Raw genomic sequence first — 20,522 nt, 5'->3', positions numbered from 1 at the left:
CCATTCTGAACGGGATTTCCTGTATGGGCTTCCCCCGTCGCCATGGCACCGATCGCGATGACGTCATCGACGTCATTGACTTTGTGACGTCAGGGGGAGTCCCGATCCACCTCATAGCGCAGCCTGGCGGTGATGGGCCAGGCTGCGCAAGGGGTCTGCGGGGGGGGCCTTCTTTCGCATCGGGTAGTGGCGGATTGGCGGCGAGCGGTGGCGATCGCAACAAACACGCAGCTAGCAAAGTGCTAGCTGCGTGTTTGAAAAAAAAATTCTGTAAATCGCCCCAGCAGGGCCTGAGCAATCCTCCGCGGTGGCATAGCCCGAGCTCAGCTCGTGTTTACCGCCAAGGAGGTTAATTGCAGTTTTACACAGATTGTAGGCAAAGGTGAAAAAAAAGGATTTTAAAATCATTTTTAATAACTAATATAGCTTGGTGGGATTTTTTCTGTGAGTTTGCAGTGGTGAGGAGCTCAAAGATGTACATTGCGCTTTAGATGAGATATTTCTTTTTTTTCTTCTTTTTTTTTCTTAACTTCCTTCTGAATTTTCACAGCCGGTAATAAGCTCTGTTCACGCAGTTATGCCTCCATAAACCGCTAATGTCACCGCCAGTCTGCGTGAGGCAATTGGACGCAATCACTGCTTCGCAGCCCAAAATATGCTTCCAATTTCATGCGCAATAAACGCCTTCACATAACTAATTCCATGTAATCTTTTGTATTTTTAGCCTAAGAACGGTGAGCCGTTCCGATAGTCGTCCCGTCGCGGCATCACCCCCCACTCCGCTCTCTTCCGCGGACCGCGCTGCTCAGGAAATAACCGGAACATTTTATGACGTATTCCTTATTTACCGGTCTTGATTATGGCAAAGAGGTAACCAGGTGTGTCATTGGGTAATCACCTAATAGTGACTGGATGCTATGGCCAAGGTCAAATACAAGGGCGGCGGTATCAAAATCCTCTTTCATATGCACTAAATCTTAAATGACTAAATCTTAATTAACGATGGTGTAATCTACAGCGAAAGCCATCAGCGGGTTTATTTCCATTCTAATGTGTTATATGAATAGGAAATAAATACAGACAAATAGGGATTGCTCCAAAGCTATTTGGCATTTAAATTGGTGTATTAAAGCCATCAGGAGTGATCTAGTAGGATTCCAATATAAAGGTAACGTATAGATAAATTAAAGCAGAACTCTAGGATTTGGTAAGTAAGAATTAGGGCTGGTACGCACTAGGAATTGCTGCAGTGCTTTTAAATCACAGCGATTCCCAGGCCGATTGCGATTGTGCTTGCCTACGATTTACTCAATTGTGCTTGCCTACAAGTAAACTGTATAGCGCTTCTGATTAGCATTTATAATATATATATATATATATATATATATATATATATATATATATATTTTTTTTTTTTTTTTTTTTATTTATTTATTTATTTTTTTTATTACTTACCAGGTGTCCCAATTTCTGGCTTCCGTCCCTAGCCTCTTCCCCTAATGGAAGAGATCATAGGCGCTTCTCCAGGACCAATCACAATGAGTAGCCTTTTGTTTTGGGACTTAAAGAGACACTGAAGCGAAAAAAAATATATGATATAGTGAATTGGTTGTGTACTATAATTACTAGAAGATTAGCAGCAAAGAAAATATTCTCATATTTTTATTTTCAGGTATATAGTGTGTTTTCTAACATTGCATCATTCTATAATATGTGCAGATTACACAACACTCAGCATTCAAAATGAGTCTTTCAGAGCAGTCTGTGAAGTAATGACCTCTCCTCTGACAGAGGAAAAGTAAACAGTTCAATTACAGTTGAGATAATAAAAGTCAGATAACAGCCCTCTCCAGGACTAAGTTAGTCGCAGAGATTAATGGCTTGTTTGCATAGAGATAACAACTGGAGTTTCTCAACTTTTCCTGTACTGGAAACAATTAGACTGATGTATCTGATCTTAATGTTTTTTTTTTCTTAGCTGTACTACACATACAAATTATAATATCATCATTTTTTTTTCGCTTCAGTGTCTCTTTAAGGTTGCCACTAATGATCCAATCTTTTTCATCCAATTTTACCAAATCTATGTAGTATAAGGGTAAAATGAGTGAATATATTGAGTGGATAATTTGGGTAGTTCCCTTATATTACATAGAAATGGTGAGATTGGATGAAAAAGATTGGATCGTTAGTGGCCACCATTAGTGATATTGAAGAAGCCTGGAGTGACTATTGCTTCTGGTGAAATATCCCAGATAGGACTGAGACCGATCGTGTATGGTCAGGGGTGACCTGCTAATATCCCCACAATGTTGCCAGACCTTGAGGGTCTACCCATCTGGTGAGTGATGTCTTTTTAGGTGTGGTGGAGGTGTCACCTGTCTCTATACATCATCTGTGGAGTGGCTCCTAAAGTCAATGGGAATCGATTGAAAAAAAAAAAAGCCAGATATTTACCTAAGGAGAGGGAAGGCTCTGGGTCCTGTAGAGCCTTCATGTTCTCCTCCCGGTCCCCTCCATTAAGTGTAGGCTCCCGTCATTTGAATCCCCTGCTGCGGGGGACTTTAGGAGTCTTTGGGAAGTGAGTCCTCTTGAAGACAGGCGGCTCCATACTGCACATGAGAGAGTGCGGGATAGAGGGTGCTCTCGCGTGCGCAGTACAAAATCACCTGTCTTCTGGAGCACTCAGGTTCCCTAGGACTTCTGAAGACTCCTCAGCAGCAGAGAGAGAAGTCTTGGTTGAATACTGCTACAGGGCAGCCAGCGCTGGAACGGGGACCGAGAGTGGAGCAGGAAGGTGCTATAGGACCCAGAGCCTTCCCTCTCCTTAGGCAAGTAACTGACTATTTTTTAATGATTCCCATTGACTTTAACCATTTCTGCCGCCCGGACGTGATGCTCACATCCGGGCGGCTGTTCTGCTGCAGTGCCGTGCTTCGGCCTGCTCCCGTGCGGGATCGCGGGCGTGCCCCCGTGCTGTCCCCTGGTAGCCCTGGGATCAGTGAACCCAGCAGAAAAAACGAAGCGCTCTTACAAGAGGCTTCTGTCTTTCTGTACGTAAAATTTTCTGCGTCCTCCTTGTGCTTCCGGTTTGCGAGAAGCACAAGGAGAAAAAAAAAACTACATCTACATGTTTTTTACATTACAATTTACACATATAATAACAATAAAAATTAACTAACTGTTTATTTCTCACACCAAAATATTACCCAAATAAAATTTTTAATGGAAAAAAAAAATTACAATAAAAAAAACAAAAAACATAAATAGTTACCTAAGGGTCTGAACTTTTTAAATATGCATTTGAAGGGGATATACAACGATCATTTTTTAAATTATAAATTAAATTATATATCAACGTCATGACGTCATGTCCGATCGTCGCCATCGCGACAGTGAAGCTGGATCGTGAAGCTGCTGCTCTCGCGGGATCGTGGAGGGGTAAATATTACTGGCGGTGATCGGGGGGTTTAGTTGGTTGCCGGGGGGCTTGGGGAACATAATTAGCTAGCGAAGTGGTAGCTTATGGTGCCCATACATGATACAATAAAAACGTTCAATCTAAATGATCGAATCGAATCAAAATTGAAAATATTTTTTCTTTTTGATCAAGAAATTCGAAGGATTATCCCGTTTTTTCGAGAAAAATCTGATCGGACATGCTGGAAAAAAATCATTATATTCGATCTAACGGAATAATCGAAATAAATTATCTAATCGAAAAAAATGAAAAATTGTATCATGTATGGCCTCCTTAAGGCATATAGGGAAACTTTTGTTTAAAAAAAATCCTCCCACGGACACAGCCTCTAAAACTACGTACCGCCAGGGAGGTTAACTGACTGCCGCATGTTTGGCCCACGTTTGAGCTAAATTCAGTATTAGGCCACTCGGGGGTAACACACATTTCTAAAATTAGAGAAGTTAAGTGGGCTGAAATAATTATAGGAAGGTGACATATTTGACATCTCATTAATAATACTCTCTGTCTCGTGTGACCGAATGGCCAGCCAGGAGCGAGTGCGGAGTTCTGCCTGTAAATTCCCACGCGTCTCTCCCTCATACGGGAATACAGAGAGATTTGTGCCATTTGCGAGCTTCGAGACCGACAAAGCTCTCTAATCGTCCGCAGCGATTATTTTATTGCACTTGTTAAGTGGGTCATTGAGAAGCAGGTAAGGGCCATCGCCAGTAATGACCAAGCCTGCTTATAAAAACAATCCCTTTAATTGCTCACGAGAACCCGAAACATAAAAATGGCCGCTGACGCCTGGGAGGAAAGTCAGCGGAATGCGACGCAGAAGTGGTTCAACCTGTGACTCTAATGTGATTAGACCAATTAATTTCCTGCTGATTGGCAAGGAAATTAAGACAACGTTAATAATTGCCCTCTGCCAGAGGGAAAGGAAATGGGCAACACTGAGACCTTTGAAAAGTTGGTTTGAAAGGCTGTTTACGTCCTGACCTGGTGGGTGTTGCTTCTGTGTTGTGATTAAATAATAATAAAAAAAACACAAGTCCACAGGGCTGGATTTCTGGAAAGGCCACAAAGGCCCCAGCCTTCAGCGGCTGCATCCCAAAGGGGCACCAGGACATGAAAGTCCAAAAGAGCTGTACATGAAAGAGAGGAGCTGCAGTACTTGGATGATACAAATGGAAGAGGGGGATGCACATTTAATGAAAGGGGGCTGCTGTACATGGGTGATACCCGTGGAAGAGGGGGCTGCACATGGAATGGCAGGGGCTGCAGTACATGGATGTTACACATGGAAGAGGGGGCTGCACATGGAATGGGAGGGGCTGCTGTACATGAATGTTACACATGGAAGAGAGGGCTGCACATGGAATGGGAGGGGCTGCAGTACATGGATGTTACACATGGAAGAGGGGGCTGCACATGGAATGGGAGGGGCTGCTGTACATGAATGTTACACATGGAAGAGGGGGCTGCACATGGAATAGGAGGGACTGCTGTACATGGATGATACACATGGAAGAGGGGGCTACACATGGAATGGGAGGGGCTGCAGTACATGGATGTTACACATGGAAGAGGGGGCTGCACATGGAATGGGAGGGGGGCTGCTGTACATGGATGATACACATGGAAGAGGGAGCTGCACATGGAATGGGAGGGGGGCTGCTGTACATGGATGATACACATGGGAGAGGGGGCTACACATGGAATGGGAGGGGGGCTGCTGTACATGGATGATACACATGGAAGAGGGGGCTACACATGGAATGGGAGGGTCTGCTGTACATGGATGATACACATGGAAGAGGGGGCTGCACATGGAATGGGAGGGGGGCTGCTGTACATAGATGATACACATGGAAGAGGGGGCTGCACATGGAATGGGAGGGGAGCTGCTTTACATGGATGATACACATGGAAGAGGGGGCTGCACATGGAATGGGTGGGGCTGCTGTACATGGATGTTACACATGGAAGAGGAGGCTGCACATGGAATGGGAGGGGCTGCTGTACATGGATGATACACATGGAAGAGGGGGCTGCACATGGAATGGGAGGGACTACTGTACATGAATGTTACACATGGAAGAGGGGGCTGCACATGGAATGGATGTGGGGCTGCTGTACATGGATGTCACACATGGAAGAGGGGTTGCTGTACATGAATGTTACGCAGGGTACATATGGGGTGGTATGGGGGGTGGAAGGTTGGCCACACGCCCTAGTGGTCAGAGCAGTGCTTTTCAGCGCTGCTAGATTTGGGCGCAGCCGGCGCCGCCATAGACTATAAAGGGATTCAGTGTATAGCGGCGCTCAGTGAGTAACGTCGGAGCCGTCAGCAGACGGAGCCGAGGTTGCTTAAAAACATAATAATTCGGCCTCCAGCAATCGCTGGAAGCCGAATTATTTCATTCCCCCACTATCCATGGCGGCCTGGAGGGGGAATAGTAATTAAATCGGCCCGGACTTGTGCAGAAGCAGGATCAGCCATATAGCAGCTGTATCCTGCGCCCAAGTCTACCGGCGCCAAATTCAAATGTACTCTCTAGTGGTGCCCCTGGTATGAAGTGTGTGCTTCATTCTATGCGTCACATCTCATGCATGACACACAATGTGAGCCTTTCCTGTTCTGTTTCGCTGCCTTCCTGATTTTACAGGGAACGCAATGCCCCAGTGTCATCATAGCCAAACTCCAGATAGTCAGATAATCTACAGCAAAAAAACAAAAACAAAAAACAGAACAAAAAAACCCCAAAACACTTACAAATTAAGGAAATAATATTAATCATCTAATCATCTTGTTACAATGGCATAGGGGAAACAGGTGTTTTGCAAAATTAAAAAAAAACGAAAAAAATAAAAAGTTTCACAAAAGTCATAACATTTTTCAGATGAAGGAGTTCATAGCGGGCTCTGTTGGTGGCTCTTGTATTCCTGCTCTTTGTGTACATGATCAGGCTGCTCAGGTTGCAAGCAAGGGGAGCAAGGTGCACAGAACCATAGAAGATCACCTCCTGACGCTCTAGAAGCCTGCGCTGCAGGACATGGCTGTTGCAGAGGCTCCTGAGCAGTGATTTCACTTATTTTCTTTTTTTATAAATCAAATAGTCTGGCAGTCTTCTCTATCCCGTGCATGTAAAGGTGCGTACACACATGCGACTATAGTCGTTTGAAACGATCGTTCCCCCGATCGTTTCAAACGACGATCGTTTAAAAAAAAGCAGCCAACGACTATTAAGTCTAACGACGGACGAGCTAGATCGTTAAAAACGAACAATCTAGCTTGGCGGATTTTTCCCAACGACGATCGTTTGCAAAAGTAGTACATCGTTGGAAACGGTCGTTCGTACTAGGCTTGACATGCGCATTTCACTATTTCTCCATGGAACTTTTCATTTTTATGCGCAAGCGCAATAGTTGCTTTACGTGATGTAACGTTCGTTCTAACAACCTGATCGTTACACACCTTTTAAAACTAACTTTACTTAGGTCGTTCTTTCATCAATTAAAAGTTCGTTCGTCGTTGACAACGAACGATCGTTGTCGCATGTGTGTACGTAGCATAACACTCTAAACCATAGACCCTGAACAAGCATGCAGATCAGGTGCTCTGACTGAAGGCTGACTGGATTAGCTGCATGGATTAGCTGCAGGCGTGTGATTTAAACATTACTGATGCATGATAGGTCAGCAAGACTGCCAGGCAACTGGTATTGTGTAAAAGGAAATCAACATGGCAGCCTCTATACCACTCTTACCTCGGGTACCTTTAAAGTGGACCTGAGCTCTTGCACAGGACAGGTGGAAACCAGAGAGAAATGCACCCTTTATGCATATAGAGAGTTTAGCCTGTCTAATTCCCCCTCCCCTGTGACTAATCAATGGTGTAATTTGATCTCTCAGTTGTGTCAGCTGGCTGCCTCGGCAGAGCAGCTACTTTCTAAATACAGAGGGCTTGATTCACAAAGCAGTGCTAAGTGTTAGCACGCTTGTGAAAGGCCCTGCAGCGCGCCTACAGTGCCTTTGCGTGCGGCAAGATTTTTTGCGCGTGCTGTGCGTTTGCGGTGCGCCGAAAACGGCGGGCTGTGAGACGTTAACGTCGCACAGTTCACGCGCTAATTTGCCATTGCGTGAAACGTGGCACCCGGTGCCCTGTAAACGTCGAACCCCACATTCGGTTCGCCCTAAACGGAGCACCGATGCGACGCTTAGGGTGCACCCAATGTGCCGTTTTGGGCGCACGGGGTGTGATGTTTACAGGGCACCGGGTGCCGCGTTTCACGCGAAGGCGAATTAATGCGCAAACCGCTCAACATTTTTGGCGCACCGCACAGCACGCACTCTTTAGCACCCTAGTTAGCACGCCCAAACCCTTTAGGCATGCTAACAAGGTTAGCAGGGCGGGTTTTGGCAACAATGGGGCCCCAGGGCAAAATAAACCTAAGGGCCCCCCAACAGATACCCCGAAACAAAAATCGGCATTAAGGGACCTTTTTTGCAGCTGGTATAGTCAGGGTGTGAAGCCCCAATCAGTCGGAGCTCCCAATTCTGGCTATCCCAGCCTGCATGGGGGACAAGAAGTTAAAAAGTTTCAGGAGGGGGGACCCCACATAATTAAAAAAAAAAAAAATTCCCACACTCTAAACATTAAAAAATAAATAAATAAATAAATACAAATAAAAAAATTGGGAAAATAGGAAAAAAATGCCAGGGATCTTCATACACCCATATTGCGGCTGTATTGCGATCCCTGGTCAAAGCACTGCGGCTGTGGAGGGGTTTCCAGGAGGTCCATACGTACTGCGTATGGACCCCCTGGAAACCCCGTCAGGAAAGTATTGCTCTGTCGTTTGATGCATGTAACATTACACTACCGTTAGGTTTGCTACTAAAAGTGACATTTACCGCATTTAAAAGTATACTTTTTTCCTTTGAAACTTTAAAATCGATTTTCTCAAAAACTATAAGGTCTTTTTGAAAAATTGTTTTTTTCCTCTTATTCCCAATGATCTCCTTAACATATCCTGCAAATTTAGGGTTTCTACCATTTAAGGTGGATTTGCTATTAACCGCTAAAATCAGCGGGTTTTTAAATGTGTATTGTATCACCTGTAACAAAAAAAAGTTTTTTTCTTTAACCTTCCCAGCGTTCAATTTCCCCAGGATTTCTGTGCAAACAGTGATAAAATTTATTTTTAAAACTTTTTTTTCCCTGTAACTTGCCAAAATGTGTCAAGCAAGGGTCTAGTATACAGTGCAGGAGAGTATTGATGTGTATGCATGTTTATACTGTTCACAGCATGTTTTTTTGAACGGACATTTCTGTCCATACCGCTAGGGAGGTTAAAGGTTATTATGCTGTTGCTTATCTTTTAGAGCAGAGAGGAATTTCTGAGTTCAGGTCCGCTTTAGGCCTCTTTTCCACAACAGTTGATAGGCAGTGAAATGCCACTCAAACTCTAACGACTGCTTGCAGGGCCGGATTTTTACTTTCCAGCGCCCTAGGCCGGCTGTCACCAACCGCCCCCCACACCCCCATTCTGTCCAACTCTATTGATCACTGGGTTAAATGGGCTCCTGTCTGTTTTGCTGCTTTGCCCTCCCCCCCCCCCCTCCCTGTTCAACAAAAAAGCAGTGCATGCTCTGTCCACTCCATGTAATTTTGCACTCCAGCCTGGATGCACAGCAGGCGATAGTGCTCAGGGCTTGCATAATTCAGAAATGATGCTCATATATGAGCAGCACTTGTCAAGTACACATACCCATAACACTCCAAGCCTCGGCTGCTGTGCACATCAGTACAGGAGTGCGTAATAACAAGAAGCCCGAGAGGACAGAGTATGCGCTGCTTCTTTGTCCTTTGTGTGACTTGCTTCAGTCAGAGTCACAAACAGGTGATGGTGCAGCGCAAAGGAGAGAAACCCATCCAAAACAGAGAACAGGTAAGTAGAAGGATCCAACACTACACACGCTGGCATAGATGTAGTGTAATGCTAGGTACACACGATGCAATTCTGACAGATTTACTGTCAGATCGATTATTTCCAATGTCTGATCTGATTTCTGATCAATTTTTTAATCGATTTTCTGTTCATTTCTATGAAAAAAATGATTCAGAAAATCTATCGGATAGCAGATCGGACATGTTGGAAATAGTCGATCTGACAGTAAATCTGTCAGAAAATTGCATCATGTGTACCTAGCATAAGCTCAGGTGTACTTTACACCGTGACAATTTAGCACTTGGGGCAAGTTAAGACAGATCTTAATCAGTCAGCAGGAAGTTATTACGTTTTGTAACAGAATGATAATATTTATTGGCTAACCAAAAGAAAACCGTGAGCCTTTGGCTAATGAGTCATCTTCAGACTTTGTTCCTGTATACAAGATGTAAGATGTTGGGGAACCCAGATACATATATAAAGTCAGCAGGAGATGCATACATTGTTTTGTAAATATAAATAAATGTAATACAGTTGTCATTCTGTTTCAAAACATCCTGCTTTCACTGATGGCTAACACAGAACAATGCTTTGCTGCTTCTTAAACATGTCAGGAAAGAGTTAAACTGTAGCAAAGAGAGAATGTTGCTGTCATTCCTTAGGAAATAAAAACAAACCATAAATCTAACAGGTCTCAGGTCTTTAAAAGCTCTCACCAAGTAATAAACATCAGTCAGTAGGAGAGGAGAGCTGATAATTCCTGTCCATGAATGCGTGCATAAAGAAACTAATCTGAACTCAAAAGTTCTACTACTTGAGCCCATATATTTTTCTTCTCACAGCAGCTTGTATGTCCCCACTCATTATACTAAGGACAAGATCCTCAGATGACAACAGATGCTGTCATCACACACACTCTGCAGTGAGAGAGATGCAGGGATCGCTGGAATTCAGGCAGAATAGAGCAAAGCAGAAGTGATTTACTTTGACATGTGACCTCTTATCTCTCCAAGTCCTGCGCCCTGCTGAATTTTATCGCCCTAGGCCTTGACCTTTTGTGGCCTTCCCAGAAATCCGGCCCTGACTGCTTGCTGCTGCCTGGTAACTGCTTGCTGCTGCCTGGTAACTGCTCAATGCTGCCTGGTAACTGCTCACTGCTGCCTGGTAACTGCTTGCTGCTGCCTGGTAACTGCTCACTGCTGCCTGGTAACTGCTCACTGCTGCCTGGTAACTGCTCACTGCTGCCTGGTAACTGCTCGCTGCTGCCTGGTAACTGCTCACTACTGCCTGGTAACTGCTCACTGCTGCCTGGTAACTGCTCACTGCTGCCTGGTAACTGCTCGCTGCTGCCTGGTAACTGCTCACTGCTGCCTGGTAACTGCTCACTGCTGCCTGGTAACTGCTTGCTGCATCCTGGTAACTCACTGCTGCCTGGTAACTGCTCACTGCTGCCTGGTGGCTGCTCACTGCTGCCTGGTAACTGCTCACTGCTGCCTGGTAACTGCTCGCTGCTGCCTGGTAACTGCTCGCTGCTGCCTGGTAAAGAGGACCTGTCCTGTGAAATGATGGCTTTTGTCTGTGCATTTGCTTTCCTGCATGTTGTTCAGCTCCAGCCTTGCTGTGATATTTCTATGATCCGTACACAGGAGAGGAAGGCGCAGTGCGATGGGCGGTAATTGAATTTCAACCAACAATTATTACAGATTTAATGTGCAGCGTTTACATTACAAGCTGACGCCCTCTCCACCTCCGGCGCACTCTCGTTACCTGCGTGTTGCTCCGCTCTTATCAGCACACGTGTTGTGTGACTGTAAATGTGCTATGTTATTATCGCGTATGTTTTATTCATCGAGCCAGGCGGATCGCGGTTCACCGAGCTTCTTCGCTAAACGCAGCTCATTCAGACAACATCTGTAAGGCCAAGTTCACAGTGGTATGTGTGCTACACTGCAGGAATGCAACAGAACAGCGTCGTGTACAGTGAAGCATAGGAGGGTAGCAGGAAATAAGGCGGCCGGCTGAGAGTGGACGAAACGGGCGCCGCCATAGACTTGAATGTTAATACAGCTAAAAAAGCAGAAAAAAGGGCGCCGTGATAAATATCGTTAACAACATTAAAGCATTATAGTTTTTAAAGTATGTTATCGTTTTAGAAGCTTACAACGTTATAGTTTTTGTCATATTATTTTGTTTTATTTACACATTTTATGTTATCAAAGATATTATCGTTACTATGTGTAAAAGGTTGTTTCTGCAGAGGGAGTGGTTAGGGTGAGGCACCACCAGGGGGAGTGGTTAGGGTTAGGCACCACCAGGGGGAGTGGTTAGGGTTAGGCACCACCCGGACGGCAGTTACATTTAGGCAACACCAGGGGGATGGTTAGGGTTAGGCACCACCGGGGGGATAGGGTTAGGCACCGTGTGGGGGGGTGGTGGTTAGGGTTACCACTGTGGGGGGGGTGATTAGGGTTATCAACACCAGGGGGGAGATGGTGGTTAGGGTTATGCATGACCAGGAGGTGGTTAGGGTTAGGCGCCACCGGGGGGATAGGCTTAGGCACCGTGGGGGGGGGGGGGGGGGGGGTTAGGGTTACCACCGTGGGGGGGTGATTAGGGTTAGGCATCACCAGGGGGGAGGTGGTGGTTAGGGTTATGCATAACCAGGAGGTGGTTAGGGTTAGGCACCACCGGGGGAGGGTTCTGTGTGACAGTACGGTTGGGTTAAGCTGTATTGTTCAATTACATAACGATATTTAACGTTTATATCTTTTCGTTATTATTTCTCATCTGTTTTTACAACGGTAAGTTAACAAAGCTTGACAACGATGTTTATCGTTATCAGATTTCGTTAATAACCGACGCCATGTCGTGATCAACTCGGGCCCTTTTTTCACGACACCCTTTTCTCATGCACGCCATAGAAGCATACCTGTGAAACTCGAAAAATTATATATCGATATTATAATATCGTGCAAAAGTCCATTTATTTCAGTAATTCAACTTAAAAGGTGAAAATAATATAAGAAATAGACTCATTGGGGCTTGATTCACAAAGCAGTGCTAACCTACTTAGCACGTCTAAAGTCTTTAGACGTGCTAACCAGGGTGCTAAGTAGGTTAGCACTGGATTTCTCAATCAGATTGCGCACAAAGTTTTGTGCGCAAAGTATTTCGCGCGCAAACTGCTTTGCGCGCGCTAAGTCCCATAAGCTTTAATGGGCACTTCGCGCGGAGCGCCCTGCGCTCTGTGCAGTGGGCGCGTAAAGTTTTGCGCGCGAAAAGCTGGTTTAGATGTGCTAAGGGTGTTTTCACAGGCGTGCTAACAGTTAGCACCGCTTTGTGAATCAAGCCCATTACGTGCAAAGTGAGATATTTCAAGCCTTTATTTGTTAACAGGTTAATGATTATGGCTTAAAGCTTATGAAAACCTCTAAATCTCAGACCATTAGAATATTGTAAGGATACCATTCAATTATTTCCTCTGGGTCCCGTAGTCATCCAGCGAAATCACTGCTGCAACATTTTGGGATTGGGAAGGGATTTGAATGGTGACGTCCCAGAGAATGCAGAAACTTATCCCAGGGGCCCGGGCTGAAGACGAAAGCAGAGTCATGGTCACGTGATCACACAGTTCAGCATAGGAGAAAGATATTTAGAGATTTTCTTTTGTTTTAAAACAACTCTGCCTGGGATGTTTAGGATGGAGATTTCTACAGTGGAGCTTTAGGTCAGTTTTACACTAAATGTTGGTGTTACGATGTGATGCACCAGTCGCATCGCCAAAAATGACAAACATATGACCCAGCAGCAGAGTGCTCCGACAAGGTCATAGGCATAGGACCGTGCCCCCAACACCCCCCCCCCCCCACTCCCGCTCAGTGACATACTCCCTACTAGATAGGAAGTACGACACTGCAATTCAGGGCATTTTTGGGGGGCCGGAGGGGTCGCAACATGAGGGGAGAGCATTGGACATCGGCGGAGTTGGGGGCAGTCCCCACCCTCCCTCCCTTCAGGCTCTGTGCTCCCCTCCAGCATATATCACTGGCAGCAGGCAGCAGGCAGGAACACATACCTTCCTGTGTTCCACCGCCGGAGGTTTCTCTAAATGTCTGACCGCACTTCCTGTTTAAATAGGAAGTAGTAGGAAGCACTTAAAGATCGGAGACCTCGGCGGTGGACGGAGGTATGTGTCCTGCCTGCCGCCTGCTGCCAGTAATATATGCTGGAGGGGGAGCGCAGAGGGGAGAGCCCAAGGTGAGGGAGAGGGGAGTGGCCCCCCTGCCCGCCGATGTCCAATGCTTTCCCCTCATGCTGCGACCCCTCTTTCCCCCCAAAACGGCCCTGAGCGTGTGTGTGTGGGGGGGAGGGAGCGATCCAAATTTTTGCAGGGGGCCCGGTGATTTCTAGTTACACCCCTGCTCCTGTCGGCGAAATCTCTGTGTCGCCCGTTGACTCCAATGACTTCACCACCAGTGTCTCGTCGTATAAGTCATATACCGGAATTTTCACTTTTGTTGATTTTTTAGCTGTTTTCGGAATTATGATTGTGATCATAATAACCTTGTGGGTAATCTCTGCCCCTGCATACAAGGGTCATTGGCAGAAACATAACTGCCCCTTCCTAGCGAGTAGCGACGAGCGCAAATTTCACATAATTGTAATTTTGTGTTGCAATTCGCAATTATTATTACAAAATTGTAATTCATTTTGCATTTAAACGAATTCAGGAATTGTATTTTTTGCAATTTCACGTAATTTTCACGTAGTGTAGTGCAACATTTAGTGGTGAATAGCAAAGCCTTCATACATGCTATCATCACCACAATTAGAATGTTAAGGGGAATAGTGGTAAAAAAAGAATTTTTCAAAAAGACCTTGTAGTCTTTCAGAAAGTCGATTTTAAAAATGCAAAGGTAAATGGTTTTTCAACTTTTTTTCTGAGTTTAAAACACATTTTTTCCTTCGCATCTTTAAAATTAATTTTCTCAAAAACTACCTGATCTTTTTGTAATTTTTTTTTATGTATTCCTACTATTCTCATTACATTGCACCTGAACTCAGAACTCCTCTCTGCTCTAAAAAGATACACAACAGCATACATGTATTTGTTACAGCTGGTACAAATCCTAAAATTAATTTGCACAGTTACTACTTCCTGATTCATGGAAGCAGACATATTGTTTACAGCCTGTGCTTTCAAATGGGCTTATCTGCTTATCTGCCATAGGCAGTCATGTGGCACAGGGGGGAGATCAAATTACAACTAGTGATTAGACACAAATGAGGGGACGGGGACTAAACAGGCTAAATACATACAGGATTCATTTCTCTGTTTTCCTTTTGTTTTGAGCAATAGTTCAGACCCACTTTAACATAGGTAGCAATTGTGGTAATGATAGCATGTATGGAAGTTTTGCTTTTAGTAGCTAAAGTTGACACAAAATTACCTGCAAATTATGCAGAAAATCCAAATAGATTACACAAAATCAATTGAATGTTCAAATTGCTGTTACGTATGGCTGTGACTGCAAAAACGTATGTGAAATTAAGTGCAATCGTAATTTGCGGATTACCATCATCACTGGAGCCCCTCCCCATTCCTTCCTTCCATTCGTGTCTTCCAGTTGTCATGATAACTCATCATAAAGACACATTCCAGGCTGTGTTATATGAACACATAATGTTTGTTATATTCAGCTGAATCCATCTCATGCCCTCACGGATGCTCAGTTACTGTAATGACAGCTTCTATTCTACTCTCTTATATAAAGCGGCTGTTAGTCTACTCCCTCAGGCCTTCCGAGGAGAACCTCCGATACGTCTGATGCTTTCCGAGACACAAATAGAAAACAGATGCCATGTTTGTTTACAATAACGTTAAGGTTTTTAACGGCAGAGTTAACAAGTCAAATGTTTCCGCGGTCCGGCGCTGTTATTATTGAAACGGTGGGCTGGTCGGGTCTCTGGCCTTATCGGTGTTCTATGCCGTGGCAGTTAATGGATCCATAAACCACAAATAAAAAAGCAGGTCGCTCGTCGGGGGAACCGGAGGGCAGAACAGGAAGATTGCTCAGCCGGAACATTTCTTTCTCACGAGGTGAGACAATCCTCCTGAACGCCAAAGAGTAGGATGTGTCGGCCTTTACGGGTGCACGGGATTTAGAGAATAACCGTTTACAGAAGCACGCAATGCCGGGTGACCTACAGAACAAGGACAGTTCTTAACTCAAGATGAGTAAAATGATGTTTTCATGTTGGAAATTGTTTCAGTTTTGTCTTTTTCAGAGTTCAGTAAACAGGTCAGATTCCGATTTCACATGGCAACTGTTTTGTACTGAGTTTCACTCTAAATACAACAACAGCAGCCTCCACCTGCCAGTCAAGATGTGTTTAGCTCATAGTAATGCAACAGCCCGGCTAGGCGCGGGCGAGGTGGGTGTCCACCCAGGGTGCAGTGATGGAGGGGGGAACAGCGTAAAACTAGGAAACAGCAACGGGGGGGGGGGGGGGGGGGGTGGCGACTCCTCCCTCTCCTCGCCCCTCCCATGGTCCACCCTCCATTACAGAGTTATAGTGCAGCAGGAAGCCTGGTAGAAAAAACTCACCACCTTCCATGCTCCAAGTGAGGTTCACGTGCCGCCATGCTCCTATGTCACCAGCGCCGCTCAGTACTGCGGCTAATTAGGAAGTAGTGAGCAGCGCTGGAGACAGAGCACTGGAGAACTTCAATCAGAATCAGGAATGAGTGGTTTTTTCCACCAGGTTTCCCGCTGCCCTATAACTTTGCAATGGAGGGAGGAGCATGATGGTGAGGAGAGGGAGGAGCCAGGCCCCCTACCCACGGCTTAGTCCCAGTGTGCCCGCTGCTCCCCCTCCATCACTGTATACCCCCACCTGCAAAGCTCTGTGGGGATTGGGGGAGAGAAGGGCACCTATACCTGGCTAACCTATAAAGGGGCACCTATAGCTGGATAATCTATACACCTATACCAGGCTAACCCATACTGGGGGCACCTATACCTGGCTACCTATACTGGGGGACCTATACCAGGCTATCTGTACTGGGGAAACCTTAACTTGGCTACCTATACTGGGGGCACCTATACCTGGCTACCTATACTCAGGGCACCTAAACCAGGCTACCTATACTGGGACACCTAGACCTGGCTACCTATACTGGGGGCACCTATACCTGGCTACCTATACTGGGGGCACCTATACCTGGCTACCTATACTGGGACACCTATACCTGGCTACCTATATTGGGGGCACCTATACCTGGCTACCTATACTGGGACACCTATACCTGGCTACCTATACTGGGGGCACCTATACCTGGCTACCTATACTGGTGGCACTTATTCCTGGCTACCTATACTGGGACACCTATACCTGGCTACGTATACTGGGGGCACCTATACCTGGCTACCTATACTGGGGGCACCTATACCTGGCTACCTATACTGGGGGCACCTATACCAGGCTACCGATACTGTGGGCACCTATACCTGGCTACGTATACTGGGGGCACCTATACCTGGCTACCTATACTGGGGGCACCTATACCTGGCTACCTATACTGGGGGCACCTATACCAGGCTACCTATACTGGGGGCACCTGTACCAGGCTATCTATACTGGGGACACCTATACCTGGCTACCTATACTGGGGGCAAAGGAAGTAGACGCACTGGAGGTGCACTACAGATTATTTTGCTATTGCTTATCTTTTGGAGCAGAAAGGAACTTCTAAGTTCAGGTCCGCTTTAAGAAAGTTTGTGTTCCTGCAGCAATAAGTTTATTAATATGCACGCTCTGATAAGTCTCCGGGACCAGAAGGCTGGGCGGCGGCCAAACACAATGACCAAAATCCTATTTGGCTTTAATTATCTGCGACTCTCCAGTCCATCATCTGCTGCCCCCGGTGGCCCCGGCTGTTTGTTTGGAGCTGCGTTCCGTCCGTTTCTTCTCTGTTAGCTGTTCTCTGCCTCCGTTCCCTGGATGATAAATTAAATGAACCGTTTAATTAACAAGTCAACACGCTTGATGAGTTTGAGAAAACTTTCTTTTATTAGTGCACAGAGTACAATTAGGGACATGTTGCACCAGCTAACGATTTTAATGCAAATAAATTGCACGTGATTAATGGGGACTCTGCTTTTAGATGCACTTGAGGTTTGGCACACATGAATGACCCCCACGGAACCTCCGGCAACCTCCACTACAGAAATAAATGTCCCCCGGGAGACTGACGGCTTAATTAGCGCTTGATGGTGTTTGCGAAGCCGTAACCCGTTACTTGTGTTATGAATTACTCCTTTAACCATTTCAGCCCGCGGGTATTTTTCATCTTATGGACGAGAGGAATTTTTCCCTTTCAGCGCTCCTCCCTTTCATTCCCCAATAACTTTACACTACTTATCACAAATAAATGATCTATACCTTGTTTTTTCCGCCACCAATTAGGCTTTCTTTGGGTGGTACATTATGTTAAAAATTATTTTATTCTAAATGCATTTTGACAGGAATAATACAAAAAAAGAAAAAAAAAATATTTCTCCGTTTTTGGCCATTATAGTTTAAAAATAATACATGCTACCGTAATTAAAATCCACACATTTTATTTGCCCATTTGTCCTGGTTATTGCAACGTTAAAATTATATCCCTAGTATAATGTATGGTGACAATATTTTATTTAGAAATAAAGGTGCAATTTTTCAGTTTTACATCCATCACTAATTTTGAGCCCATTATTTAATAATAAGATGCCCTCTTGACATAGTCAGTAGGTGTATTTTACTATTTGGCCACAAGATGTCCCCGCTGAGCAAAATTCTATGTATCGTACAATTACGCTACATAGGATACAATGTATTGTTACATTGTAACAAGTGGAAGTGACGTAGGCTTCCATCGGAAGCCTCCGATCACAGCGGCGGCGGGGAGATTATGAATAGAAACATTGTTTCCATTCATACATTTAACGATCGGGCGGCGGAAACCGGTGGAAATGACGGCGGGAGATTTACAGAATAAACACTGTTTTTGAACAAAAACAGTGTTTATTCTCAGCGGACATGCTCGAATTGGCATAGGGACTTTTGTCCCCTGCAGCCAATCCCCCTGCTAGCAGCAGCAGTGCGATCGTGGGCATCTGCCGGCAGGATTGCTTGCAGATCCCCAAACTGCAGGGATGTGACTACCACATGTATTCTTTTCACTCCTTTTTTTTTTCTTAGGCCTTTTTCACAGTGGGACGTTAAAGTCGCACGTTATAAAAAATTATAACGCAGAGTAACGCACAGCAATACAAAGTCTGTGCGACATTCACAGTGCACACGTTGCATTGTGTGTAACGTGTAGCATTATTAGAAAGTGCTGCATGCTGTGCGTTTAGCAATACATTTGCTGTGTTATGTGTGTTGCACATGCTCAGTAATGTATTTTTTTTTTTTTTTATGTAACGCATGCGCCGTTTTTGTTCCATCAGTATGCAACGAAAACGGCGCACCAAGAGACACATAACGCAGTGCAAAATAACGTCCAATTTCATAACCCACATGTGCTGTGTTAGGGGCACGTTGTGCGACTTTAACGTCACATCAAATGCAACATACTCCTGTTAAAGAGACACTTAAGCCAGAAAAAAAAAATAGTTTTACTCACCTGGGGCTTCTACCAGCCCCCTGCAGCAGTCCTGTGCCCTCGCAGCCACTCACTTATCCTCTGCTCCCCCGCTGCCAGCTAGTTCTGCTTCTACCAGCCCCCTGCAGCAGTCCTGTGCCCTCGCAGCCACTCACTAATCCTCTGGTCCCCCGCTGCCAGCTAGTTCTGCTTCTACCAGCCCCCTGCAGCAGTCCTGTGCCCTTGCAGCCACTCACTAATCCTCTGGTCCCCCGCTGCCAGCTAGTTTCGTTTTTGCCGACAGGCCCGTCAGGACTGGCCACGCGTAGCTTTTTCCGCATTCCCCACTGTATTTAGCGCTATTGCGGGCCGCAACGCATATAAAAATATGCGTTGCCACATTACGAACGCATAGATATGCGACAACGCGTATTTTTGTACGAGTTGCGGCCCTCAATATTGCTAATTACAGTCGGGAATGCGGAAAAAAGCTAGGCGTGGCCAGTCCTGAAGGGCCTGTCGGCAAAAACGAAACTAGCTGGCAGCGGGGGACCAGAGGATTAGTGAGGGGCTGCGAGGGCACAGGACTGCTGCAGGGGGCTGGTAGAAGCCCCAGGTGAGTAAATGTCATTTTTTTTTTCCTGGCTTAAGGTTCACTTTAAAGAGGCCTTAGTTTAATTTTTTATGTTCCTGTTTTATCATTATGTTATGTACTACCAATACTTTAGCTAATTTAGCTTTTTTTTTAAAAAAATTTCAATTTATTGTAAGCTATTGCAATTTAGCCCCCTGCGTGGGGGGATACATTTTATGCTTTTTCTACTCATGATCAATGATCATTAATAAAAACCTTTGAAACAAAATTCGAAATTGCTGACACCAGTGGTTTCCGATTTTTTTGCACGATATTTTTTTGCGCCTCCCGCCGCTTACCTGTGTGCTGCGATTTTCATAAAGCGCTTTTCTAAGTGCTTTTGCTGAGCGATTCTGTTTTTTTTTTCCCTTCCTGACGTCAGTCAGGAAGTGAGGTCTCTCAGACGGAAATAAATAAATACAATGTATTTATTTATGAACTTGTTGGGAAAACCGCTATACAAAGCGATTTTTCAAGCGCTCCGCGATTTACCTATACCTTCCATTGAGGCAAATCGCCCCAAAAAATGGCACAGGACGTGCTTTGGTTAGCAGATCAGAATCGAACCGCTCGGATGTGAATACTCTCATAAGGAATCATAGGACAAGCGCTTTTAGGGCGAGTTTGAAAATCGCTGGCGAAAATGCCCATAGTAAAAACAAGCCCTAAGGGTGTTAGGAAGTCTTGGCCCAAAGCTCTTTGGCAACCCTTTTAGTAAACGGTGTCCTAGGAAACTGCCTAGTTTGCTATTGTTGCTCCAATGTCAAACAGCAATACATAGAGGCTGTGAAAAAACACTTCTGTTTAGAATGTTCTTCACTCCTGCAATGTGCAGACCCC

Source organism: Hyperolius riggenbachi, chromosome 7, assembly GCF_040937935.1.
Source record: "Hyperolius riggenbachi isolate aHypRig1 chromosome 7, aHypRig1.pri, whole genome shotgun sequence".
In the NCBI taxonomy this organism is placed as follows: Eukaryota; Metazoa; Chordata; class Amphibia; order Anura; family Hyperoliidae; genus Hyperolius; species Hyperolius riggenbachi.
This window is presented reverse-complemented; position numbering follows the sequence as displayed.